The sequence below is a fragment of the Sorex araneus genome, chromosome 7, assembly GCF_027595985.1.
Source record: "Sorex araneus isolate mSorAra2 chromosome 7, mSorAra2.pri, whole genome shotgun sequence".
Classification (NCBI taxonomy): Eukaryota; Metazoa; Chordata; class Mammalia; order Eulipotyphla; family Soricidae; genus Sorex; species Sorex araneus.
This window is the reverse complement of record NC_073308.1, coordinates 11,221,899-11,249,743: the sequence shown is the minus strand read 5'-3', so window position 1 is coordinate 11,249,743 and position 27,845 is coordinate 11,221,899.

Below are 27,845 nucleotides of genomic sequence, written 5' to 3'. Positions count from 1 at the left end.
TGGGGCTTGCAGGAAGGGAGGTGAAGGGTTCTCTGTGGATGTCACCAGCCTTGCGGGGATGGAGCAAGCGTGGAGCAGAGTGAGCCTTCCCATGGCACCCTCAGCTCAGTCTCCCCTCAGTCCCAACAGCCCTGGTGTGGAGGGTTCCGTAGTCTGATGTGATCGGCAGGTCCCAGATCACAATCACTCCTGGGGCTTCCAGGGCCACTGCCAGCGTCTCTCCCTCTGTCCCGATCTGCTGTGTGACTCCCAGGAAGCCCCTCCTGACTCCCCCACAGCATCCCATCTTTCAAGGCACACAGCCTTCCTGTGCCTGCCCGATGGCTGCACTCTGTTCTGGGGGAGGCATCTGACAGGACCCTTGGTTCCCTGCATGCCCCGGCACCAGGGTGGGCTGAATCCATGACTGAGCCCAGAGGTGTTGCAGTCCTTCACGGGTGCTGCTGCCTCTGAGGGGAGTGGCTATGGTGCTCCACCGCCCCCCCCTCCCCATGGTGGCTCTCTTTCCCTCACAACCCTTTAGTTTTACTGGCACCCAGAATGGTATTGGGACCATTGCTGTTGGATGGAGGTCGTGTGAAAGGTTGTCAAAGGTGAATGCTTTGAGCTGCAGGGCCTGAGTCTGCACGGGTCTTGGATCAGACCCCGGGCCCCAGGACAGGCCTCCAGGACACCTGTGCTGCTTGTTCCCTCTCTGCCCACATGCCAAAACTACACCCTGATAGGCAGCCTTGGGAACTGGGCAGCAGATGTTGGGCAGGTGATGCCAAATGCGTTGTGTGTGGACAGGAGCTCCAGGGGAGAGGGCTAAGAAGACGAAGGATGAGGAAGATGGTACAGCTCTGTTTGCCTTTGGCCCTGAGTCAGGACTAACTCCGAGCATGGCCCTGAGCACAGCCAGGTGTGGCCCTAAGGACAAACAAACAACCAAACAAGAAGAAGCTGGATTTGCAGTCAGGGCTCTGTGGCCTGGGTGCGAGGACGCAGCAGACATCCCGAGACGAAGACTCTTTCCTAAGGAGAAGCTTGGCCAGTTCACAGGTGAGACGCTGCGAGTGGACGCAACCTGCGAGGAGGTGGAAGAACTCGGGCAGCACAAGGACAGCTTGCACGGGCAGCCCAGGGCCGGGTAGAGGGTGCAAAGGGCTGGCGACATACCCAGAATGCAGAGATGGGGGTGCAGCTCTCTACAGCACACTGTCCCCTGATCAACACCAGGGAGTGGCCTTGGGGACACCTGGAACAGCACCAGCGTGCTCCTGTGGCTCACTGAGCACTGTTGGGAGACCCCTAAGTATGAACACAATAACCAAATGCATATGGCCCCCGAGACAGGGCCAGAGATGACCAGAGTCAGAGCACAGTGACCATGCCTGGACAGGCCGTCCTCACTGCCATCTGGGGTCACCTGTGCTGCTTTCATGTTAGGGACTCTAATTCTCAAGGGGAACACGTCAGTCTCGAGAGGACTGCTCCGGGGCTGACAAGGGTCCCCAGGACCTGCTCTACTCCTCCGAGCCCTGTTCCCACCCTGGCAGGGTCCATCTCCCAGGACTGGCATTGAAGTGGCTGGGGGTGGTCAGGCTTGGCACAATAGAATGTCATGGCAACTGTTCTCCAGGTAGCTGTGCCCCATCCCTCAGGCCCAGTGTTCGGGGAGTGTGTCCTATGGGGGCTGGCCTGGTCCTGTCCGTGCTCTTAGGGATTGAGGGGCAGCGGCTGGGGTAACCTGCCAGATTCTCCTATACTAGCCACCTTCAAAGGAAGAGCTGGGGAGACTCCGGAAGAGGGAAGCAGAGCCCTAAGGTTGATGGGTCAAGGCAGGCAGGATTGCCAGCGAGTGAAGTGGGGAGCAAGGGAGCAAGTAGACACTCCACCTTGCTCCAGCGCTCAGGAAAGAGCCTGCTTGGACAGGTCAGTCCTCACCTCTGCATGGGGGTTTCTGGGACTGGCACCTTTTCCAAACAGGAAAGAATTTCAGGGGACAAACCAATGAAGCAAACAGCCTTTATTGAATGAAATTTACTCAGGAAGCTGTGAGGAGTGAGAAAGGGGGAGTGTGTTCCATCGAGAACATAGGCTTCTCCAGGCTGGAAAGCCAGCAGAGATACACAGAGACCGGCAAGCAGCCAGGAGAGTGTTCGGGGAGAACACGGGAGCAAGCCCTGCGATCTCACACAACTCCTCTAAGTGTTATTTTCCTGGAAATTCTCTGGGGGACCCAAGTTAACAGTAGAGAGGACTTGCCCTGAACACAGCCAGCCTGGGTTTGATCCTCAGAGTCCCGTCTGTTCTCCAGAGCATCATCAGAAGTAATTCCTGAGCACAGAGTCTGGAGTAATTCCTGAGCATCATTAGGTGTGCACTCTCCCCCCCCAAAAAAAGTTTATGTGGGCATTTTTGATGGTATTATAATCTCATGGATTCTTCTGTTCCTTCTTTTTCTGAGGGGTCCCTTCTTCTCTGAGAGATCCACCCTTTTCTGAGATTTGGATTTTTTTTTTGCTTTTGCTTTTTGGGTCACACTTGGCGATGCTCAGGGATTACTCCTGGCTCTGCACTCAGGAATTATCCCTGGCGGTGCTGGGGGTACCATATGGGATGCTGGGAATCAAACCTGGGTCGGCCGCGTGCAAGGCAAACGCTTTACCCGCTGTGCTATCGCTCCAGCCCAGCTTTGGATATTTTTGTCTGGCTGGTGCCTCAGTTTCTCCTCTCCAAAGAGCTTAGCATTTACATTTCAAAGGGCTGTGATCTTCACACCTTTGGGTCACTTCTGTGCTAGGAAGTGTCTTTTTAAATGTTCTTATTCTTTCCCAAAGTTACCTAGCCACCTGCAACAAAATGTAAAGTGACAGGCAGAAGGGGTGGAGTCCCTGACAGGGCCTGAGCTCTGAGGGTGGCCTTGGATCTGCCGCCCCCTCACTGTTGCCCATTTCTGTCCTCTGATCACCAGTGTGGAAAGAAACATGCCTCCAGCCCCCCATAACTGGGCCGTGGAGATCCTGGGTTGCTGCCAGCTCCAGAATGCCAGGGCCAGGGGAATGCCCAGGGCGGGGTGTGTTCTGGGCTGTGTGGACCCCACCATGCTCCCTGGGGCAGGGGTCTTGCTGTGCCATGTGCAGGTTGCAAGTTTCATGGCTGAACTTCCAGCAGGTCTGACCCTGGTCTTGAGGGAATCCCTCCCCAGTGTGCCTCAAGTGGGGGTTTCCTGTCACTGGGACAGAGGCAGGGCCCGCGGGCCTGGGGGCAGGAAGCATTCTGCCCTCTCAGAGGCCGTGAGTGACAGGAAATCTAACCGCCTGCTCACCTGCTCCCTGCTGGGGCCTGACTGGAGAAGGCAGCTGCTCATCCTCGTCCTCCTTCCCTTGTGGGATCTCCGTGACAGGCTGCAGGCGGGGCCGAACACAGGCTGGCTCCGCAGTGATGTCATCACACTCCCAGGTGGATGGGGTTTCAGGGCCTCACACAACATGCGAATTCAATCCCACTCAGTTGCTGGGAACTCGGGCCTGAGGAGTCAGTGAGAAGCAGATGTTCTGGCCATGTGCAGTGACCTGTGAGGTGACCTCTCTTTCTCTCACTGCCTTCCCAGTACACACCTAGCTTCTCCAGGATGCCTCTGGGAGCTCCCTGAGTCCTGGCTCTCCCCCATGGAGGAGGGCCCCAGGGAAACCAAAGCCAACGCAGAAGTAGCCTGAGGCCACCATCCCCCACTTATTGTGTCCGACGGGCAGGAGGGGCCCTAGCCAGCCCCTCCATTTGGGGATCCTCCTTGAGAGTGTGGAGCTCATCCAGGGGGCAGCGCTGGAACTTCAGGGTGTTAGCCAACTCCAGGCGCCTGCCAGGCTGGAGTCCTGTTCTCTGGCTTCCCCTTGGGGTGGCCTGGGGGCATTGCAGAAGAGTGTCCTGTGAAGATGGGTGGCAGGTAGCCCGGGGACTCCACCTGGGACAGTCCCTTTCTCAAGGAGCAATACCTTCCTCGAATGGTGCTTTGACATTTACACAATCACAAAACTCCGCAGTTTCAGCCCTTCGGGATTTCTGTAAACCCCATTCTTGGTACGGGAAGGACAGCAGGACCCCTGTTGTTCCCCGCCCGGCGGCAAGGTGGACAGTGTTGAAGCCGTGAAAACCCCAGAGTCTTGCAGTTCTCGGAATTAGTGACTCCAAGGTTCTTGTGACAGTGTTTTGCCCTGGGGATGAAGCATCACTGTCCAAGACAATATGGCCCTTTCCAGGGAGGAGCTAGAGAGGGTTCATGGTGGTGACCAGAGGGTCCATCAGTTCCAGAGCAACCAGGAGGCTTTGGGGACATTCTGCGTCTCCAGGGGAGTCTTCAGGAGACTGTTACTGGGAGGGCAGTGGGTGTTTTTAAACTCCTGCTGGCTTGTGGGCAGAAGTCTCCTTTTCCCTCCCTCCCTCCCCACTCCCTCCCTCCCTTCTTTCCTTCTTTCCTTCCTTCTTCCTTCACTTCTGTTTAGGGCCACTTGGCGGTGTTCAGGGTTTTCTCCTGGCTCTGCTATCAGGGATCATTCTTGGGGAGACTGAAGGGACCACAGAGAGTGCCAGGAAGAGCCCCGGGCCAGCTGTGTGCTGGGCACGTGGCCTGGTCTTATTCTCTGGTTCCTTTTTTTTCCCTTTTAATTGTGCTGCAGTGAATTTCCATCCTACTCTGGGGCCATTACTGTTACTTTTCTAGAGAATGGTGGGCTGAATGCATAGGGGCCAGGGACACACTTACAAAGGGCTCGGCCAACTGCTAGATCTGAGAGGCCAAGGGTGAGGCACTGCTTTGGCCCTTGGTGCTGGGGTTGACCAGAGCAGCCCTGAAGGCCATCCTAGAGGCCATCCTGGAAATGTCCTGCAAGTCAGAGTAAAGTGGCAGGTTGGTGGTCTAAGTGGAAGGTCTCAGCAGTCTAGGGTGGAAGGAGGAGGGTCCGAGTGAGCTTCTTGAAAGACAGCTCCTCTCAGACTCATCTAACTTGCAGCAAACATTTCGTGAGAATGAACTTGGTCTTCACTCACAGTGTGATTCCTAGAGGGCTAGTCAGTGAGGGGCGAGACAGGCCTTTGCAAGGCCAGTCATCTGTGTGTACTGAACTGGAAGTGAATTATAATGACCAGTCAGTAGAAACTTAGCAGCACAAGGAAAATGCGGAGGGTGTCACTATTAATGCATTTCAAGACGGACTGACCTGCAGCATGCCGACTTACTCTTAACTTGTAGAACTCTCCTTACGAGCTCATGAACTTGTAGGAAAGGGCTTAACACGGCCCTTCCTCACCCAGTCAGACTGATGTGTGTTTGTGGAGCATTGCAATGGATGTGAAGTGAGTCATCAGTAGGAACCCGTAGGCGCCACTGGGGCCACACGCAATGGTTTCTGCAGGACACGCAGTCCTGGGGAGGCTGACTGGGTTCTGTGCATGCGAAGTACATGTCTGTGAGCCGTGTGTGTTCTCTCCAGCTCCTTGGCAGTTTATGAGCCTCAAGTAAACAGGACTTTGGACTGCCTTCAGAATCTGCAGGTTGTACCAATGGCTTTCGGTTTATTTGTCTGCAATTTCTTTAAAGAATGCTGCGAATACAGGGGTTTCATTTAGTTCAGTTCAGCTGAGTCATTTGGTCTAATAAAGAGAAAGAGAACTTGAGGATATTTGTGGTGATTTGGCATTCCCCATTCTTACCTCTTCATGCTTCTAGCTTTGCTCCTAGGCTCTGGGTTTCTGGATTCAAGCCTGGCAGAGTTTGCTGCAGGGCTGACTGGAGAAGGGCCTGCACCGGGCAGTCACAGGTTGGAGGCAGCCAGCGCCCCTGGCAGGGACTCAGCTCAGAGGGAATCCCCCTGAATTTTGCACAATTTTAAGCAGTTTCTGAGGGATTTGTCACGTCATTCATCAATAGGAAGACCGCAATTGGGACATGGCAGAGCACAGTCATCTCAGCAACGGGAGTGATGTTTCACACCAGTACTGGGGTACTAGGAGAGACCCAGCATCCAGCGCCTTCTAAAGTTTGCAAGGATCCAGGTTCAGATTCCCAGGGATGCCCTAACCATGGAGAAAGTCAGAGAAGTTCAAACTCTCAGGCAGCACTCAGCACTCAGTGTATTCCTGACATGATATTTGGGTCCTGGGAGCAAATGGTTCCACATGTCCAGCCCCTGTCTTGTTGCGACCCTCAGAATGGGAACAGAGGCCACTTTGTGTCTCTGAGTTTTCCCTAATGTCCTTTCAAGCAACTGAAGATCACAGGGTTTTGTGACTGTTGGTGTCTGTGCTGGCAGTGGAGTGAGGTCCCAGCAGGACTGGAGCGTCTGGACCTGGATATTGAGATCAATATGGGACTAGAAGTTTTGACGAGAGGCACCTGCTAGGGCTGGTGTAAACTGCTTTCTGCCATTAAATACTTTTTTGGTTGGTTTTTGTTTTGAGGCCACATTCCTGGCAATGCTCAGGAGACCATATGTAGTGCTGAAGCTGGAATCAGGTTACTGCGTATAAAGCAAGCATCTGATCCTCTGTATTCTCTCTCTCTTTCTCTTTCTCTCTCTATCCCTGGCCCCTGGGGTTTTGAGGACATGGCCTTGTAGCTTTTGAGTCAATAGCACTGTCCTGAGCTGTGGTCCTCAGCTCGGTTTTCCTATAGCCACACTCCAGGTAGCTCACTGGCCCGGGTCAGCTCCCACCTGCACTGCCACGTTTTCGTCGTCTTGGCTCTGTCATGGTTTCAGGTGCTTGAGCCCAACAGGAGGTACAAATGTCCGAGGCTGATGCACAGATGCCCTCTCACTCCACAGGGTGCTGGCCAAGAGTGGCCACAGAGAGTGAAGGAGGGAACTGTCTCAGGGTAGCCTGGGACTGGCCAACGAGATCCGCTCTTTTCTGCTCCACGCTCCACCTGAACTGACTCCTGGGGCCTGGAGTCTCCTCTCCAGACCTGACTGGAGGCAGCTGTCTGTCCCCTACTGCAGCCTTGTAAACCAAGGCTGGGCTAGCTCAGATAACCCAGGAAACTCAGGAGCTCGAGCTAAGCTGGTAACACGCGTGATACTGTTTTCTGATCATAAACAGGTTTATTTGACCTTCACTATTTCTGGCACTGGAGTCCCTGGGAATTTCTGGTGTGGAGAGAAAGCAAGGTGCCCTTTGTTATGCTAATGAGGTGGATTTTGGATTCTCTGAAGGTGGCGCTAGTTACCCTTGGAAATAGCCTCGTCATTATAAGTGAAAGGGCCAAATCTCTGGGAAGAGGTGAGGGGTTGGAGGGTGGCTCAGTCACAAGGCACAGTGATTCCACACCCACATCCTAATGTCACAAAGCTGCCATGAGAACAAAACTTAGAAAACTACTGGGATTGGAAAAGCATAGGGTACAGGGAGTGGAAGCTCTTCTAACATTATTGATTTCAGATTATAGGGTGATCAAGAAAATCAGGCCATACTGGTGGAAAAGGCACCTTCAGTTGACCAAAACCTCCACACCTCAGAAAAACCCGCCAAGAATAATTTTATAGTTTCAGAATTCTATAGAGTCTCCAATCTTTGGGAAAGACAAGTAAGGAGAGGCTGCTAAAATCTCAGGGCTGGGACGAACAGAGATGTTACTGGTGCTCGCTTGAGCAAATCGATGAACAACGGGATAACAGTGATACAGCGATGAGGTATAGATATTGTAGAAGACATTAATGATAATGGGAATAGCTCAGGGCTGGAGCCATCCCCACTGTCACCTCAAGTCATAGCCTGATCTCTATGTCTGTGAATTCTATATACTCCCTTATTATTCTTGATCAGTGGTGAAGATGCATGGAATGAGCCCTAAGGTGGGGGTTGTGGTGGGGTGATTCAGTTCCATCTGACGCATGCAGACATAAGAATCTGAGGTCTGACTTCTCTGCCTACCACAGGAAATCAGGATCTCTCTGATCGGGAAAGTATGTAAGGCTCCAGCTGTGTAAGCATATCTGCCAGAAATATTTCCAGGGAACTTCTGTTTACAGAATGGTCCTGCAGCTTCGTTCCTTGGCCCACAAGCTGCAGTTGTGCAGCATGACTTGAGGGACTGACATAGTGGGTACCCATGTGGACGTGGTGAAGCTGTCCTTTAGGAAGAAGCTGTACCCTCTACCCCGAGGAGCCAGTTATAGGGCAAATAGGGGCAGAGGACACAGTGTCCCCTGGTCCCTGTGCTGCTGGGCCCTCCACTGGGGACCAGACTGGAGCCACACAGTCATCCATACCAGAGTGTTTGCTTCTTAAAGGCTGGTTTGCTCATTTGAAAGAGAATTGATTAGGAGCTGGGTCCTGCTTTAATTAGCTGCGTCTGTGCCAAGAACAGCCCCAGCCCTAGCTGAGAGCCATCCGACAAGCCCACCACCATCTGACCCCCCTTCTCGGGCACAGACTCTGGGTTTTTGATAAGCTGCCAAACCCCACCAGGCCTGGCCCTCTTGGTGCTACAGAGATCCTGGGCTCTCTGCCATGGGGCAGAATCTGAGGGCTAGTTCTAAGAATAGTTTCCTCTCTGAACTTTGGCCCGACTTTACAATACTAAACAAGGATCAAATAAGGCAACATCTTTCTCCTGCCAACAATCCTAGTTTGTACTTTTTTTTAAATCTATGCTAATAGTTTCCTAAACATTAGGCCTTCAAGAAGACGCTCATCTTTCTCAGAATAATTACTGAAAAGCTGGTTGCTCATAAAATTTAAAAAAATGCATTTAATTCCAAGAAACTTAGCATTCAATATTTTGAGAAACATCATAACTCGGTGAGACAATTTTTCTTGGTGGGGTTAGGGGCACACCCAGCAGTGTTCCTGGTGGTATGTGTGGTGCCGGGATGGAACCTGGGGTTCCCATATGCAAAACATGTGCTATGGCCCATTGAGCCTTCTACCCAGCCCCCATCTCTCCCTTTAAAGCTTGAAGGAACTTAGAAATATTGTTCTTATATTCTTGAGTAATGAAGTTTTGTTGGGAACTCAAAGAAAGTCAAATTTATTTTCTACTATTATTTAACAAAAAAATTACCTTTCCAATTCTGTAATTATTTAACTATTTGCTCTTTTCAGAGACTTTTCTGATTTAGGAAAAATGACTATTAAGTGCCATAAATTTGATTATTTTGCTTCAAATCCTCTCATGAATAATTTTAGTGCTATCTAGTACTCAGGTTTGCCTCCACCACTTGCAACACACACACACACACACACACACACACACATACACACACAAACTCTGTTGGATCTAGGCCATTTGATGGACAAGGTTTCTTTTCCTCATGAGGAGGAACAAGCCCCGCCCCCCACCCCCATCCAAAGGCAGATTTCTCTGTTCTGCCTGTGTGGGTAGTGGCCGCTTTCTGGGGTGCAGCACTGCTAATGTGGGCATAGGAACCAGACTTTGGGATTACTGGGCTGACCAGGGACCCAGTACCACAGGAGCCTGAGAAATGTGGCTACCTTACAAAACAGGAGCAGGTGCTGGGGGAAAGAACACCCTTGACATTAGGATCCAGAGGGCCGCACAAAAGCATGTGAATGAACAGCTGAAGGCAAGAATGATGCAGAGGCCAAGGGGAGGTGGGTGTGGGTGCTGGGAATGCGAAGACACCACCACCATGCAGGTGGTGGGGCCTGTATGTGCCTAAACATCTGGTTCTGCTGAAGTCGATCCATTAGGGCTCCAGGGTCATAGTGCATCGGGTAGGACACTGCCTTACACGTGGCAGACCAGGGTTTGATTCCTGGCATCCCATATGAAATGATTCCTGAGCCAGGAGCACTGCTGGGAGTGGCCCCCTCGCAAAGGAAAGAACAATGAGAAAGGACCTCGGGGCTACCATCACAGAATCCAGGTTCTGGAAAGTCCCAGATGGCTCCAGCATGCATGTTTCCCTGAGTCCTGGGGGCTGAGGCTACGAGCTTCAGAACCAGCTCTCGCTTCCTCACCTCTGGGAGGGGCAGAGAGGCCAGGGATGAGGCCGGCCCCCTGCACCACGTGCTCACAGCTGCGTCCTAGGCTTTCCAGGAGCTCCCTCCCAGCATCAAAACTACTCAGGACAAAAGCAGTCGGGAACGGGTTTCTGTTCTGGTTCCAGTATGTGCCGCCTGGCAGAAGATAAAACTATGTTTATTCCTATAAAATTAGCGCATGTGAGGACATTAAGCAATGCTGGAGTGTTCTGGACCCAGGGTGAGTGCCGGGGGTAAGGCACTTACCTTACATGCAGCCAGCCTGGCTTGGTTCTGTGCTCAGGAGGTGCTTGGAGTGATTCCTGAGTCAAGAGCATATTGGGTGTTCAATTGAGGATTGAATTCGGGTTAGCTATGTCTTGCACTATCACTCTAGAACCCCTACTGTCCCTCTCCTGGGGAGGAGAATCCCAGGGCCAGGGACTGGCATGTGAACCCACTGCAGGTGTCATGCAGCCACCCTGTGCTAAGGAGGTCAGTGTTCAGGAAGTGACAGCGTATCTTCCCTGCCAGGAACACCAGAAGTATGCAGTTCCTCAGTGGGAGCAGCCTACTGGTTTCTCATCCAACACCCCCAACAGGGTGGGTCCTGGAAAGTCTATCAGGATATCTATTTTCCGTGTTCTGATCATACCACCTTAATTTTGATTTGGGGAATCCTCCTTTCCCCTTGACTGATCAGGGCATGCTCTCCCGCAAGCGTGGATCCAAGTCTATCAAAACCGACTCTGGACACCACAGGAGGAGCCTTTAAATGAAAACAAAATGAAATCAGTAAATCAGAAGTTGAAGAGAGCGAGCAAAGCCCTCGGAAGTTTGGTCTCCTGGGTCCAGCTGCTCTTGATGCCCACATTCAAGTGAGGAACACCAAGTTTTGTTTGTCACTTTGCCGAGGGAGGTGAGTCTATGCTAGTTGGAGCTCAAAACATCTTGATGTGTCCAAGTGCTTCTGAGAAAGGTCACAGGACCAAGGGTGTGCTCACCTTCAAGGCCAGCCTCAGACACTGACAGGGGAACTAGTTCTTTTTAAGTCTGAGCACTGAGGATCAGACTGCCCTAAACACAAGTGAGGCATCCACCCTTGGTTCTACCTCATGTCTGACGTCACTGTTGCATCATCACAACTGGAGGTGGAGGTTGCACTTCCCCAGATCTCAGCCCTGGAAACACTGTGAGCATCTCAGGAGCTGCTGAGGACAAACTCAGGCCACAGGAGCCCGTCTGCTTCTCTGACCCTCAAACCCATCACAGGAAACTTGGAAGGTGCGTGTTTCTGCTCTAGTCCCAGTAAATACAAATTATATTACTGAGTTTCCAAACTATTTCTTCTGACTTTGAAACTTGACAGATTCATGCTTGTCTCCTGCCTTTCTCTGCAGAGCTGCTGACCTGGGCTCACTCTCCACAGGAAGTTTATGTAGGTCTCAGTGTGGCTGGGGGAGGGGTGTGGGGAGAAATTGATTGACATGATCCTTCAAAACTTTGCTCCTTGAGTAATCACGAAAAAATGGAATTATGGACCTGGAAATGGAGCTGGAGATCCAAGCATAAATACTTTTTGCTGAAGTTCAAGTTTACAAATAACCCGTATGTGACAATGAGCATAGTCACATTGGCAAATGTCACCACATTCTGATTTTTGCAACTAAGGCTGAGAATCTGGTGGCAGTGGATGAGAAAGAGAATTGGAGTGTGAGGTTAGCTAGGGGCAGAGAGGAACGCAAGGGAGACCCAAGAGACCACAGACCAGGGAGAGAAGCCAAACACAGGGACTAGAGTTTGCAGGGAGAATCACCTTCCAACCAGCATCCCTGCACCTGGTCTAGCAAGCTTCGTGGCCTTGAGGACTTCATGACTTACTCAGGGATCTGACCGACTGTGACTTTCTTCTAGTTGTGGGAATTCCCAAACCTAACTGCTCCCACTCAACTCAAATCCTGCAGAAAGTTTTGCTTTGGGAAAAAGCTAATAAAGCTCTTGAAGTTTTTCCTGCAAATCAAGAATTTGTGGGGTAATGAGACCTGATTAGCCCTCGAAGAGAAGAAGAGCATGGCCACTAAGATAAACAGAAACAAGGAGGGAAATGCAACTGAAGAGGAAGGGTGCCAGGCCAGAGCACTGACAGGAATGCCCCTCCACTCCTGCCTCTGCCAAGTGCCCAATAGCCCTGGAGCACTGCGAAGAATGCTCACACGCCCCTGCACCCCCAGTGAAAAAAGAGAAATGGGTGCGTGTTTTGAGAGAATGGACTCCAGACTAGCCTTGTCAGGCCAATGGGATTCAGGCATGCAGTAGTGGGATCTCACTGGCCTTTGGAGGAATGCTGGGTGACGCTGAATGGGTACTGTGGACTATTATGTTGAGAGTGGACCTGGGGGCAAGGGCGGAGAGAGCAGGAGCAGTGATCACAGACACGGTCGCCCAGTTGCACAGGCAAGTAGGATAGCAGTGACAGAGCCTCAAGGAAGGGTTGCTGATGGGTCAGACAGTTTTAAGGCTTGGCCTGGAAAGCCTAAAGTTAGGAACCACCCTGATGGCACACATCCCAATCCCCCAGAATGGAAACCATATGTGCTGGCTTGAGGACAGGCCAGGGTGGTTTTGTATATGCTGAGTTTGAGATATGAATGAGTCACACATATATGGAGTGTTTGAAAGGGAATAAAAGACTCTTGCTCTGTGACACTGTTTCCATCCTGCCTGCTCCTTCTCCACTGCAGCAAAGCCCACTTACATCTTCAGTGTGCCAGCAGGCTTTTGTGGAGATATTTGCCCATATGACATATAGTTCACTCATTTACATTGTAGAGTCAATAGTTTTAAATATGCCTACAGTTTATGTGTCCTTTATCATAAGTAAATTCAATAACATTTTCATTATCCAAAAAAGAAAGCCTATGTTCACTAGCACACACTTTACAGTCCCTTGTGTGGTGCTTCTAAGTGTCAGTTACTCCTGTTTTTAACCCATCTATAAGTTACTCAATGATAAAGAATCCTATGTAATTGATTTTCACATGATCAGTCTATAAAATTAACTTATGAATAGTAATTATAGAAATTAGAAAGGATTCAGAAACAATTATCAACGGTCATATATCTTTCGAGGAGGAAACCCCCGTACATTCTTGTGCCCTTGGCGAGTTCCCTGGAGTATTTGTTCCGATCAACTTTGGAAACTGGTGAAGTCTGTGAAGATAAGTGATGATTGCTCTTTAAACCTTTTGGCTCAAATTCTCTAGTATCTTTTATAGCAAAATGGACAAAAGAGTCTTTCTAAACCTGCAGATATCTCCAATGGAAGGAAGGAAGGCAATGATGAAAAATGCAGTATCAACATTTAGATTATGATTATAAATTGCATAAATCACATCTGCTTGTTGAAGCTTATTCCAAGGAACAAAACATAAGCCAGGAGACGTCAGAATGTCTCTGTGCAGAAATAAAGCAGCTGATAAATTTGTGTTTATTCCTGTTGTATGTCTTGCATATGCACTGTCTCCATTATACTAAGTGTTTATAGATGCAGAATAAGCACTGTTGGAAATGGAGGGTAGCCCGACAGAGATCTCTGACGTCTCCACTTCAGTGCTGTAGTGCTGCCTCATAGTCTTCTAGTAGGTCGGTGACAAGGATAACTCAAGGCAGGAAATCATTATGTATTAGGACAAGCCTGTAGGAATTATTTATTAAGTGGGCATTTAGCTGGGTAAAGCAGGCAAGTTTTTTCAAACATTACTTTAAGACCAAGAAATGCTTTTTAAAATAGAGAAGAATGCTCTGTTGGGGCTCAGAATATCTTTCAGTTCCTCTGGAGTTTTACTGACAACCTCATTTAGTGTATCTTGAGCATAACCCGTCCACTTGGCTTCCTTCTGTTTGTCAGGAGCATTGCGATCCTCCTCAGAATATAGTCACTTGTTCCTCTTCCCTTCTTAACTGTGAACTGTCTGGACTGAATGACTGCATCTCTCATGAAATGCTTTATCTCAACTCAGGACCTCTGGAGAGATTAACTGAGCTCCCTATCTGTCAGGGTGCTCACACACAGATCTTAAGAGTCAGCTCATGTTCAGCGAGTTAACATATGGCCAGGTGAGGTTGGACAGAGCACAGCCATGGAATAATTAAATAACTGTATGACATGTTGAGGGGTAGAAACAATGGATAAAATGTAGGAGAGGGAGGGGAACAGGATATGCCAGAGAACCTGAAAGGCTAATTTTGATGATCATTTGTGGTAGTCAGAGAAGGAGAAGGTGTCTCTAAAGTGTAACTGTCTTATAGATACAGAAAAAAAGTGTTTGAGGGTTAGTGTGGTGTGGGGGCAGTGGGTGTACATATTCATGAAGGCTGGGCAAGGTCCTGAGGCAGAAAGCCACATAATGAATGAAGGAGCAGCAGTGAGGCCTGATGGAGCAGATGGAGTCCCTGGCCTGAGACCTGCAAGGGGGGTGGATTTCAAACAAAAGTTTAAAAAAATGGAAGGAAGGAAGGAAGGAAGGAAAGAAGGAAGGAAGGAAGGAAGGAAGGAAGGAAGGAAGGAAGGAAGGAAGGAAGGAAGGAAGGAAGGAAGGAAGGAAGGAAGGAAGGAAGAGACCTCTGAGGGGACGTGGACAAAAGCATCTCAGTGAGCTGGGCTCTGCAGGCCATTACAGTATGAACTGGGGCACTGGAAGAGAATAAATATGACTTGGCTTTTGAAAGCATCCCTCGGTGACCTATTGATTTTTTTTTTCTTTTTGGGTCACACCTGGCGATGCACAGGGGTCACTCCTGGATCTGCACTCAGGAATTACCCCTGGCGGTGCTCAGGGGACCATATGGGATGCTGGGAATCGAACCCGGGTCGGCCGCGTGCAAGGCAAATGCCCTACCCACTGTGCTATCGCTCCAGCCCCCATCGGGTGCCTTATTGAAAAAAGTCTGTAGAAGTTTTGTTGTGGGAGTTGGCAACCCTGGAGTCTGATGATGGAAGTCAGGAGAATCCTGCAGGAGTCTAGTTCAATGACAGCAAATCCTTCCTTCACTTAAGACTTCTCAGGACATAGTTTTCATAGTCTACATTGCAGTAGATCTGTAGTACTCTTGGCTTTACTTGTAAAAGTCAGAATCTGACTACTTATCACTTCTTCTGTGCCTGGTCCAAGGAAACTTGTATTTGACCTCATAGAGGCACACCCCTGCTTTCTCAGACTTGGTACATTCTTAGAAGATTGGAGAAGACCTGACATTTCATAAAGGCTGATCTGGAGAACTTGCTCAAGCTAAAACTAAGTGCTAAGGCAAAGTTGTCACAAGCCTAGGTAAGCACTGAAGCAGAACGCAAACAACAAAGCCCATCTTCAGACTGGTAGACTATTTCTTACTTAAAAAAATCAATGCACGGGGCCGGAGCGATAGCACAGCGGGTAGGGCGTTTGCCTTGCACGCTGCTGACCCGGGGTTCGATCCCCGGCATCCCATATGGTCCCCCAAGCACCGCCAGGAATAATTCCTGAGTGCAAAGCCAGGAGTAACCCCTGAGCAGCGCTGGGTGTGACCCAAAAAGCAAAAAAAAAAAAATCAATGCACACTTTTAATTTTTATTATATTAAAATTAGGTAATGGTCAGACAATAAAAAGGTTGCTTATGGAATACTGTTGTGTTAAACTTTAGTTACAGTATGTTACATCCTTGGGTTGGAGTGATAGCATAGCAGGTAGGGCTCTTGCCTTGCACGCAGCTGACCCGGGTTCGATTCCTCTGCCCCTCTCAGAGAGCCTGGCAAGCTACTGAGAGTATCTAGCCCACATGGCAGAGGCTGGCAACCTCCCTGTGGCATATTCGATATGCCAAAAACCAGTAACAACAAGTCTCACAATGGAGGTTACTGGTGCCCGCTCGAGCAAATCGATGAGCAATGGGATGACAGTGATAGTGACAGTGATGTTACATTCTTAGAACTAAGGTGTTCTCCAGAAAAAAGACGAAATAAATGGAAACATCAACTGCTTTTCAGGCTTGATAATTCATAGACTTGATAATTGCTGCATCAAAAGGTGGTTTTGTAGCAGCACCAATTTTTAAAAATCTATTTAGAACACAATGAATTTATTTTATTTTTGGTCTGCACGCATATCTCAGTATTTACTGGTCCTGAACAGAAAAGTGAAAAATGCAGCCATTTGCCAGGAAGAAAAGCTGGCCAGTGTTGAAGATCTGCCATGCTTGTGAGTCCACTCTGAGTCCCTGCGAGGGACATGGGGACAGACCGTTTAATGATCCTGGACTCAGGCGTTTGAGGAAATCTCATTAAACCACTAGCTGATTACTGAACTGACAGTGCTAAGATTTCATATGACAACAAATAGTCTTTAGGAGAGAGATTTTAGAAGATTTACAAAACAAACAATCATAACTCACCAAAAACAATCCACAAACCCTGGGGATTGGGAGATTTTTTTATTTCCAGAGTCACCACATTAAATATTCAAAATATCCAGTTTTCAGCAAAAGATTACAACACATGCAGAGAAACAAGAAAGTATGAGCCATTCACAGGAAAAAACAAATGAATGTTAATTGTCCCTGAGGAAGCCCAGATATTAATTAGATTTGCTATTAAAAAAACCTTTAAATAAGCTTTGTTAAAATCAGCTCAAATGGCTAATGAAAACCATAAACACAAAAACCAAAAAAAGACCAGGAATGAGGTTAAAACAAATAGAAAAAAACAAATAGAAAATATAAAAAAAGGAACATAAAATACGAATAAAATCAAACACAAATTCTGGAGCTGAAAAGCTAAAATGGGTAATTTCACTAGAGGGGTCCAACACAGTACATTTGAATAAGATCAGGAAGAATTAACAGTCTTGAATTTAACTCAGTTTTAATTATATAAGTGCACAAAAGAAAGGAAAAAAAGAAAAGTAAACAGATCTTAGAGCTCTGTGAGGGACCACAAAGTACATAAACATTACAGGATTCTCAGAAGAGGGATGAAAATGTTTTTAATGGAATAACAGCCTCCAACCTTTCTAATTAGATGAAAATACATAGATCTATCCAGTCGAGAACCTCAGTCAAACTCAGTCATTGAATCTAAGCAGGATAAACGAAAATACATGACGTACTATAAATAAACTCTTAAAATGCAAAAGCAGAGACAGAATCATGAAAGCAGAAGTAAAAAGCAAATTAGTATGTTTTTTTAAAAAAATTTTATTGAATCACCATGTGGAAAGTTACAAAGTTCTCAGGTTTATGTCTCAGTTACACAGTATTCAAACACCCATCCCTTCACCAGTGCCCATATTCCAACACCAAAAACCCCAGTATACCCCCCGCCCCCACCCCCCACCCCCGACTGTATAACTGATGAATTTCACTTCATTTTCTCTTTACCTTGATTACGTACCATATTTCAACACAAAACTCACTATTGTTGTTGGAGTTTCCACCCAAGAAAGACAGCCCTACTACCAAGGAAGCATTTGATAATTAGTTTTCCATTGCTGAGAATGGAGAGATATGTAGCCCCACTGCTCCAAGTACATAACTCTTTTTTTTTCTCTTTCCTTTTCCTTTTTTTTCCCCCCCTCATCCCCCTTCCCGCGCCTCATAGTATGGTGGACGCTACGCCGCGTTTCTCCCTGAAAATGGGAAACAACTGGGAAAGAGGGATATTTCCTCTTCTCGCCCTGCGTGGGGCTGTTGCTTAGTTCACAGTCCAGAGAAGTGGCTGCTACATTAATAACCTTCAATATTTCAACAAAAACTCATTGCTATTATTTGGAGTTTCCCCCCCAAGTCAGACCTGTTCAAAAGGAACCATTTCACATTGCTGACAATTATAGATGTTAAGTCCGCGCGGTTTTGGATTTCTGTATAAAGTCCATGGAAAATTCTGCCAGAAATTGCATAGCCCAGCTCACAGTCCCAGTGCATTGCTGTAAGAAGTCTCTGGAATCAAAGTCTTTAGGCGCAGAGGGTCTGTTTCACTCTCAGCAGCTCCGAATTTATCTGGGCCGAGGGCGTGCCGGTTACACCCACTTCCCATGATTCCCTAGGAGCCCCAAGTGTAAAAATCGAATACTTCTGGGTTAGAAGACTTAGAAGATGGCTCCTGCCATGTGGATTCTGCCGCCGCCGCCGGCATTTTCCGTACAGGAAGACAGGGTGGGGAGGAAAGATCCACCCCCGGGCAGCACAGAGCTGCAGCCCAGTTTGCAGTCCCAGTGCATTGCTATTAGAAGCTGCGCTGGATGCCCAAATGTGTTAGGTCTTTGGAATCAAAGTCTTTAGGCGCAGAGGGTCCAAATTAGTATGTTTGTTTGCAAAAGATTCCTGGTAAGAGTAGCAGCCAACTTTTCACCAGGAAGGATGGTGGCTAGAATGAAGTGTAGAAACACATTTAAAGTGATAAAAGAAATAACTGAATAATCATAGATCTGGCAAAACTCTCCTTTAGGAAGGGAGGAACAGGGAAGACTTCCCTAGATCAACAAAAGCCCAGGAAGTCTATTGCAAGTAGGCTGGTCTGTAAGAAATGCTAAAAAGATTTCTGAAGACAGAAATGAAGTAACACTAGACAGTAACTCAAAGCCATATGAAGAAATACAGGGTCCTGGCAAATATAATTCCAAAGGTAAATATGAAAGGTGATAGTAGAAGCTATAAAAGATATTATACTTCTGATTCACAAAATTGCTTTTTCTTTTTTACCATATTATTTAAAATTAAAGTGTGGAACACATCCATTATTTATGTTCAAGGATGTACTTTATAAAGGTGTGATTTGTGATAACAGGATCTTGATATGGTAGTATTTTCAGAGTTTTTGTATAACTGTATAAACAATGTTGTTATATACTTACGATGTAATACTGTAATTAGCATTATAGTATTCAGATTGTAAAGTTGGAAGTAACTGAGAAGATTCAGTTAAGACCAAAAATTATGCAGAATAGGATCAAAGTAGTGTACTAGAAAAAATTAATCAAACATGGGCAAACAATTAAAGACGCAAAACATGGATTATAAATAATAAAATGGCATAATAATGACCTTCCTGAATAATAATTACTTTAAATATAAATAAAGCATCCAATTTAAAGACAGCACATTTAACAACAACAACAACAACAATAATAGTAACTGTACTGTCTTTATAGGAGACTCACTTTGGCTCAAAAGACACAAATATGCTGAAAATGAAAGAATTATTATAAAATTCTAAATAAATTCTTTTATAAAATTATTATAAAATTATATAAAAATTATAAAACATTATTATAAAATTATAAAATTATATCTAAAGACAATAGAAACAAGGGTCAGGAGGACTGGCCCATGGTGGAAGCTTGCCACAAGGGGCCAGGAGGCATGGAGGTCAGTTAGGACAGAGAAGGGACCACTCTGACAATGATGGTTGGAAGTGATCACTCTGGACAATAACTGGTTGCTGAAAGGAGGCAAAGTGAATGAGAAGCATGAGAACATTTTAGTACCTGTATTGCACTCCATAATGCCTGAAAGGAAAAGAAGGGAGGGAGAGAGACAGACAGAGACAGAGAGACAGAGGCAGACAGAGACAGAGACAGAGAGACAGAGAGAGACAGAGACAGAGACAGAGACACACACACAGAGAGAGAGAGATAGAGAGAGAGAGAGAGAGAGAGAGAGAGAGAGAGAGAAGAAAAATGTCTGTTATAGAGGCCACATTGGGCATGGGGGGGTGGGACATGGGAGGGAACCCTGGAATATTGGTGGTGGGAAATGTTCACTGGTGTAGGGATGGCTGTTGAAACATTATATGACTGAAACCCAATCAGGAACAATTTCATAACTGTATATCTCATGGTGACTCAATTAAAAATAACTAAATTTGTTGAGTGAGATGAATGAAATCAGACTTGGTGGTGCAGACTTTGATAGGCAGCCTAATGTCTTCAGAACCAGCTGCTGCTGTCTTGGTATTCTTCTTGCTTGCACTGGGAAGTGCTACCACTGGTCGAGAAGTGCAAAGTGTTGGTTCGGATTTAAAGGGGAGAACAATGCTGCAGTAGTTGCCCTGCACAGCGACCATGCACTGGTCTAAGCCTGGACATTAATGTAACCAATGGAGATCAGCATTGCTGTGGATTTTTCTCCATTTCGATTTATAGAGGAACATGAATTTGGAAGAGTCAACTAGGTATTAAGTCTTGGGGGTTTGCTGGGGAAATATGACAGATAAACTAGCTGACTTGAGGTGTCTTTCAGGAGCATAAAACATAGGAAGGAGGAACAAAAGTGAAATTTACATTTGGAAAAGGATCCAGGTCTGTACACTCCAGTGATTAGGACCAGGGCTCTGGGTACTATTTGAAGTGCTGGTCATACATGCACTTGTCTTTGACCTCTTTATCTGTGGTGCTCCCCTTTGGGTAAAGTCTAAGGTATTTGAGGAAGTGTTTTCTCATTATTTGAATAAGCAGAAAGTAGGTAGTTTATACATCTGTAAGGTTTCAACACAAACTGTGAGTAACTGTGTTTATTCCTGCTATATTGTAGCACTGAGTCTCATTGTCTTGCCTAGCATTTTTGAGTCTATTATTCTGGGGCTGGGAGGAAGTGCTGGGGTTCCATGGTTAGAGACAATCTGTGCTTCCTCACTTTACACCGGGGACCTGAGGGAACCTATGTCTTCCTTTATCAAATGGAATAGATGACTTGCAAACTGAGTTCAAAACGTCAGCATTCCCAAAGCCTGTTCTGGCAAATTAGCCCCTTCCCCAGGATTTGTGAAACAAATATACATATGTTGTCCTTTTAAGGAAAGTGGGAAAGAAGAGCCAATCACAGGTGAAAACATTTTCTATTCTGCTGTCCCCTGCCACAAGAGCAAGTGTAGGACAGATGACTGGAATAGGACTTCATCCCTCATCAAACCCAAGAAGATACCTCTGCCTTCATCGCTGCAGGCCTTAGGGTTGCTGAGAGAGACACCGGCGTGGGGGCAGCTCTCTGACTGTTGTGGGAGCAGGAACACCCAGGGAGCCCATCCCAACCTTGTGAAGTTATGCACAGCATGTGCCCCCGTTCGCCCAAAGCTGAGACAGCGGTCATTCGCCCAGCACTGGGCAGTGGAGAGGTGGGGACTCTGGAAAGCTCTTAGGCCAGAGGAAGCTCAGAAGGTTTCTCCGTTGCCTTCCCTCCCTTTATGAGAATATGGTCATAGAAAGGGGCTTCCCAGAAAGAGTCAGCTGTTGTTCATTGACTTCCAGCCTCTAGAAGTGTGAGAGAAAAAAATAAGTGTGTTCCTTAAGCCCCAGGCTTGAATGTTTGATACAGTAGCTGGGCTGATGGTCACTTCCTTTCAGTGCCTGAGCCGGGAGATGGGCACACAGGCTTTGGGGCCAGAGGAGCCTGTGCCTAGCTCACTTCACTGCCTTGCTTTGAGACCCGCAGTCAAAGCATCTGTGGGTGCTTGACTTGACTTGACTTGACTTGTGACCACCCGCTCCCCCATGCATACAACACCCTCTGGTTTCTGGAGCACTTTCCACTGGAGTCCAGATGCTCCCATTCCTTGGTCTCCTGGACCTTTTGTATCAGACCCTGTATGTCTGTGTCTCCTCAAAACTTCAATGTTACCACTTAACTCCAGGAACTCATGGCATAACTCATGGTTGTTTGGAAACAGTCTTTGAAGGGGTAATTGAGTTAGGTAACCTCACTAAAGTGGGCCTGAGAGCAGCGTGCCTGGTGTCCTCAGTGAAAGGAGACCAGGACTCTGAGAGTATGGGGGCCTCTGGTCACCTGCAGCTGTGGGCGGAGCTTTTCGAGAAGCCAGCTTTGCCACACCATTTCAGGGCGTGAGAGTTTGTGTTGTCTGGACTCTCGTTTGAGATATTTGTTCTGGAAAGCCCAAGGGACCAAAGCGGGCTGCTGCCCATCAGCGACCTTGCCCTTTTTTATTGAGATAGCCTTTCTGTGAGCTTGGGGGCGCTTAATTCATGTCTGCCTCAAGTATTTTGTTTAGGCTTCAAGGGAGACTCTTCTCTTGCCTGGGCTCACTCCCCAGGGCCCCTGGCTCTACGGCCAGCCCACTCCCTGATTGCCCCAGCCCTGAACTGCACAAGTTTCAGAGTCCGTTCTTCTGGTTTCTGTGCTTAATCATGATGCGCCTCCTGGGGACCTAAATTCTGTGTGCAGTGCAGTGTCTGGGGTGTGGGACACTCAGCACACCTGGACAGACTGAAGAAATTAATGCACTGCAGGGGTCAAACAGGTAGATATGAATTAATCTATCTAGAAACAGCCTTCTGTTTCTTGGTTGTCTTACAACCAAGGCAGTTGACTATAAAACCAAGCTCCTGGAAGTGTGCGGCTGCTTTGCAACATCTTATGGCCTAGTTCTCCCTCTGGGAGAGCCTGGCAAGCTACTGAGAGTTTCCTGCCCCCATGGGAGAGCCTCGAAAACTCCCCGTGGCATATTCATATGCCAAAACCAGTAACAATGATAGGTCTCATTCCTTTGACCTTGAAACAGCCTCCAGTGCGGCATTGTTGGAAAAAGAACGAGTAAAGAGAAGCTTCTAAAATCTCAGGGCTAGGACAAATGGAGACGTTACTGAGACCACTTGAAAAATTTAAAGATCAACAGGATGATGATAATGATGATGAGAAATAGTCTTCTGTTTTAGTAGTTACAACCAAGGCCGTGGATTGAAATTGACTGGCAGTGGCCTTGATGCTGTAACTGACTTTGTATTCCTGACACTGAATGTGACTGCAGTTAGAGAAACTGATCTATCTCTAGAGGATTTTTTATTATTATTATTTTTTGCTGTTTTGAGTCACACTTGGTGATGCAAAGGGGTTAACTCTTGGCTCTACACTCAGGAATAACTCCTGGTGGTGCTCGGGGGACCATGTGGGATGCTGGAATCAAACCCAGGTTGGCCACGTGCAAGGCAAATGCCCTCCCCGCTGTGCTATCGCTCCAGTCTCCTAGAGGAGTTTTTGAATGGAGGAAAAGACATTTTCTTATATTGGTAGTTTTCAGGAAGCAAGAATGACACACACCATCTTTGCTCTTGAAAGTTTCTTTTCCCAAAACTTTCATGAAGTTGTATGTGTGTGTGTGTGTGTGTGTGTGTGTGTGTGTGTGTGTGTGTGTTTGGGTGTGATTGTGGGTTTGGGTGTGGGTGTTTTACAAGTGGGTGAAAAGTTTTTCATTATCATAAAAATGTAAAATTTAGGGCAGAGGGAACACATTCCCTGAGCTTGTGTTTCATGTTAGTATTAAAGCCAAACCAGACTACAGAATGTCAAAGAGACAGATGTGAAAGAAGGCCTGTGAAGTGGTGTCTGAGGCCCTGCTTCTGGGCATCAGTGCCCTGGGCTGCTGCCCGACCCGCTGCACCCCTTCTGGTCTGAGAGGTTTGGCTGTCTTGAGCCCATACGCTCCCAGTCTCACAACGCTGTGAAACCACTCAGCTGGTAAGTCTGGGCTCCATTTGGAATCTGTCTATAAAAGGAATTTGGAAGAATAAAATTTTATAAAACCATTTTTATTAATCTTTATTCTACTCTTGTTATTCTTTGTCCTTGAATCTGTTTGGAGCTTTTTACAAGTCATTGCTATGGGCTTATGTCCTGTCCTGTTGTCGATGTTTACTGTGTTTCTCAGGATGCTGATACGGGATGGAGCCGGGGTTCCGAACACAACCTTTCCACGTCTCCAGCTGTTGGCGCAGGGGGAAGGCACAGCAGGGGTCAGGCTAGAGGCCAGACAGCATTCCTGGAGCAGCTTTGTGCAACCTTGTTTCATCTTACCGAACTGAGCTTCATCCCAGGGCTGCAGTAACATCTTGATGCCATGAGGAATTGTTAGTGTTACTGATGTTATTGTTATTATTATCTCAATAACCTATTTCACTAGTCAGCAACCTGGAGTCAGTGGGAGCTGCAGGGAGAAAAGCTAATGGAGACTTTCAAATTCCACCCCAGGGCAGAAAACAGAGCTACAGTTTCCAAATCCTAACAGAGCTGTCCCCAGGGGCCAAATCGAGATACTCATTAATCCCTCCTCTGACAAAACAAAAAATGCTGGAAAAGCCCATGGCACAAGTGCCACGTTGGGAATCTGCAGTTGCTTTTACTTGTGGTCTGGGGTCCCTGTGGCAGCACCCCCACTTTGGCTTGGAGAAGTCCGGGTCCCACGTCATGTGATTCTTCTCTTGCCACAGGGCAAGAGCTCACCAGTCTTGGGAATTTTCCTTTGCAGACAAAATGACTGCAGGAGATAAGATGCACACTCCATCTAACTGTCATGGAGGCCTGAAGCAGAATCACTGAACCCACTTGGATGTTAGCATCTGCTGCTCGAATCAGACACAGGGGCTAGGAAAGTTCTTCAAAACTGGGAAATCTGGAAACTCCAGGGCCTTGGTCTCTCCACTGGCAGGGCCCTGTGGCTTGTACACACTCCTGTGTGAGAGTGCCAGGCTGGTCCTGAGACAGCAGCCAAATAGCCAAGAGATGCACCCTCGCCTCCAGGTCCAAAGAGCCCTTTATGCAGGTGGAAGGGAGCCAGGCCCAGTACACTGATTAGGGACTTTCTTTTCCTGATAGTCTTTAGAGTAACAAGAGTAACAACTAATCACAGAAACTACTATTTTCAAAACTAATGTCCAACTGTTCCTCAAAACAGGGATGCCTAAATCATGTTGACTTTTTTTTTTTTTTGGTTTTGTTTTCTGGAACTCTTCTAGGTCAAGTGCTCTCAAGTTGTAGAATTTTATTTGCTCAGAAATGAATTTGTCGATCAAATGATTGTCAAAGACAAAAACATTTTGTGCTGTTTAAAATTTTACTTTCTACTAAGAGAAAATTGATCCTTGGTGATCCTAACTTAAAGTCCTGCTCAGGGCCAGGAAGATAGTATAAGGTGAGCTGCCACCTTGCAGGCATTCCATGCCAGTTCTGTCCCTGCACCCTTAGGTCCCCAGAGCCTTTGCCTGGTGGCCCTGGCTGGCTGTGAGCACTAGGACCGTAGGGCCCACGAGGGCCGCATCCCTGGGCCTAGCTTTGAAATGCCCACCCTGTTGACCAAGAATCCTGGGAGGGGCCCTGGGTATCCCAAGCACCATTTGGGGACCTTGCCTGCTTCCCTCCACTCGCTCCTATTGCAAACCTAGACAAACAAAAAACTGTTGTAAGCAAAGTATATGGGTTCTTAATTTTTTTCTTTATTTTTTAAATGTGCTTTTATATGTGGGTCTTTAAAGTGATGAGTTGTGAAACAGTGTCCTGAATTGGAAGTCAGCAAACGTTCCCCGTGAAGGGTCAGGTCAGTATGTTGGGCCTGTCGGGGGACACTGCCTCTACTGTGGTGTCTTGTCTTTTTCATATAAATGCAAACAGTACATGTGATTACACCAGTGAAATGACTTAAAATGATTTGTGCATGGTATTAAGGAGGACTCATTTTCATTATTTTTCCTATATCTTTCCAGTTTTTGCCAAACTATTAACAGTTTATTATCTCTCTCCGTTGTAGGATCATAACTTTTCTGTCATAGATTGCATGTCAGTAATCTACGTAAGAGCTTGTTTCTGGACTGTTGATTATGTTTTATTGATTTGTGTGTCTATTTTTGGGCCAACATCATACTGCTTTAATTACTGTTGCTCTTTCATGTAGTGTGAAGTTGGGTCATAGTATGCCTTGAATTTCTTTTTTCTCAAAGCTGCTACAATTATTTTACCTCTTTTGAGGCTCCACATAGAACTTCATATTATTGTTTTTTTTCCTAAAAATTTCACTGAAATTTTGAAAAGTATTATAGTGCATCCATTTTTTTGTAGATGGCTATTATGTCTGCATTAATTCTCCATTGGAACATAGGATACTTTTCCCTACATTATATGTCTTGTAGTTTATGTTGTCTAGGAACTTCCTTTGCTAATTTATTTCTAGATATTTACTTTGTTTTTTTGTTATGATTTCAAGTGGTATTGTTTTCTTAATTTTCATCTCTTTTCCTTGTTTAAATTAGTAATGCAACAGGTATATATATATATACATATATATATATATGTATATATATATATATATATATATATTTGGGGGGTTCACACCCAGTGATGCTTAGAGGTTACTCCTGGTTCTGCATTCAGGGATTGCTCCTGTCAGTGCTTGGGGGACCATATGGGATATGGAAGGCTGAGGATTGGACCAGGTCAGCTGCTTGCAAGGCAAACGTCCTACATGCCCTGTGTCACTCTGGCCCTGAATAATACAGCAAGTTCGTATTGATTTTTTAGTTTGACACTTTATTGTAGCATTTACTTTTTTACTAAGACTAAATTAAATAGAGGTACTGATAATAAGCATCCTTGTATTGCTCCTTATTTTAAATGCTTTGCATATGATATTAGGAGTAATTTTGTGGTATATGATGTTATATTGAAATATATTCAACTTAATTTTGTTGAAGTACATTCCTTCCATCCTCACCTCACTATTAAGTTTATACCATAAATGAGTAGAACCTTGCCAAGGATTTTTTTATATCTATTAATATCTTCAAATAGACCTATCGTCAATAGGTCTCATTCCCCTGACCCTGAAAGAGCCTCCATTGGAAAAGACAAGTAAGGAGAGGCTGGTAAAATCTCAGGGCTGAGTGTAATAGAGACGTTACTGATGCTCACTCGAGTAAATCGATGAACAATGGGATGACAGTGATACAGTGATATTATATGATTTTTGTCCTTCCCTTTTATGCAGTGTATTACATTAATTAACTTGTATATAATTAGAATATCTCACTTGGCTATGGGGTATGATCTTTTTAACGTATTGTTGAATTTGATTTGCTAGTGTTTTGTTGAGAATTTTGCCTTCTATATTTACTAGAGACACTGGGTCGTAATTTTCATTTCTGATACTCTTGACTCATAAAATTGAAGTATTTCCCCTTCAATTATTTTTAAAAGATACATATTAAATTTTTGTGTAATTTATGAGTAATGCTATCTGATTGTATATTTAAAATTTTTTGACTGCTGTTTAAATTTCCATACTTTGAAAAAAAACCATTTTATTGTGGTACTGGGATTGGAATTCACAACACTGTTAATCACACTTTGCATGCTTCATCATTTCAACACCAAACTATCACCAAAGAACCTACTTTTCTCCACCAATATCCCAAGGATCCTTCCAATCCACTCACTCCCAGTAAGCTCAGTTCTGTAGGCAAAATATTCTTTTCCTTTGCCATTGATCATTTGTTGTTCTCTTATTATGTCTCCTCCCCCACCCCCCGCATATGAGAGACATATCTTTTGTTTATTTATTTAGTTATTATTTTTTGGGAGGTGATTGCACTTGCACACATATATAGGTGAATAGAGCTCATCTCTTTCTTTAATCTAGTCGAGGGGAGGGCCCACTGGTCCGCTCCCTTTTGTAGGTTAGTGGACTGAACGGGCGCCATCCCATCTGTGCCTGCACCTCCCCCCTACCCCCTCCCCCCCTCGCCGTCTTCCTTCGGACCAGACTCCACCCTATCTGAGCAATGCCCACCTAGACCCTCGCCACCCTCCAGCGCTGGCCCACTGGTCCGCTCCCTCCCTGAGGTCACCCAGCCACATTGTGTTAGTGGGCGTGGCCTCAACAAAAGCGGGCGTGGCTTCAACAAAGTGGGCGTGGCCTCCTTCTGAACGGCGGCTGCTTACCCGGCCACACTTATTTTTTTTTAAATACCAAGCATTTATTTGGTACTTCTCAATATTCATCACCTATATCCCTGATTATCATCTTAGCGGGCCTTAAAATACTTCCTAAATAGGTTCCTAGCTAATTCCAAATTTTGAA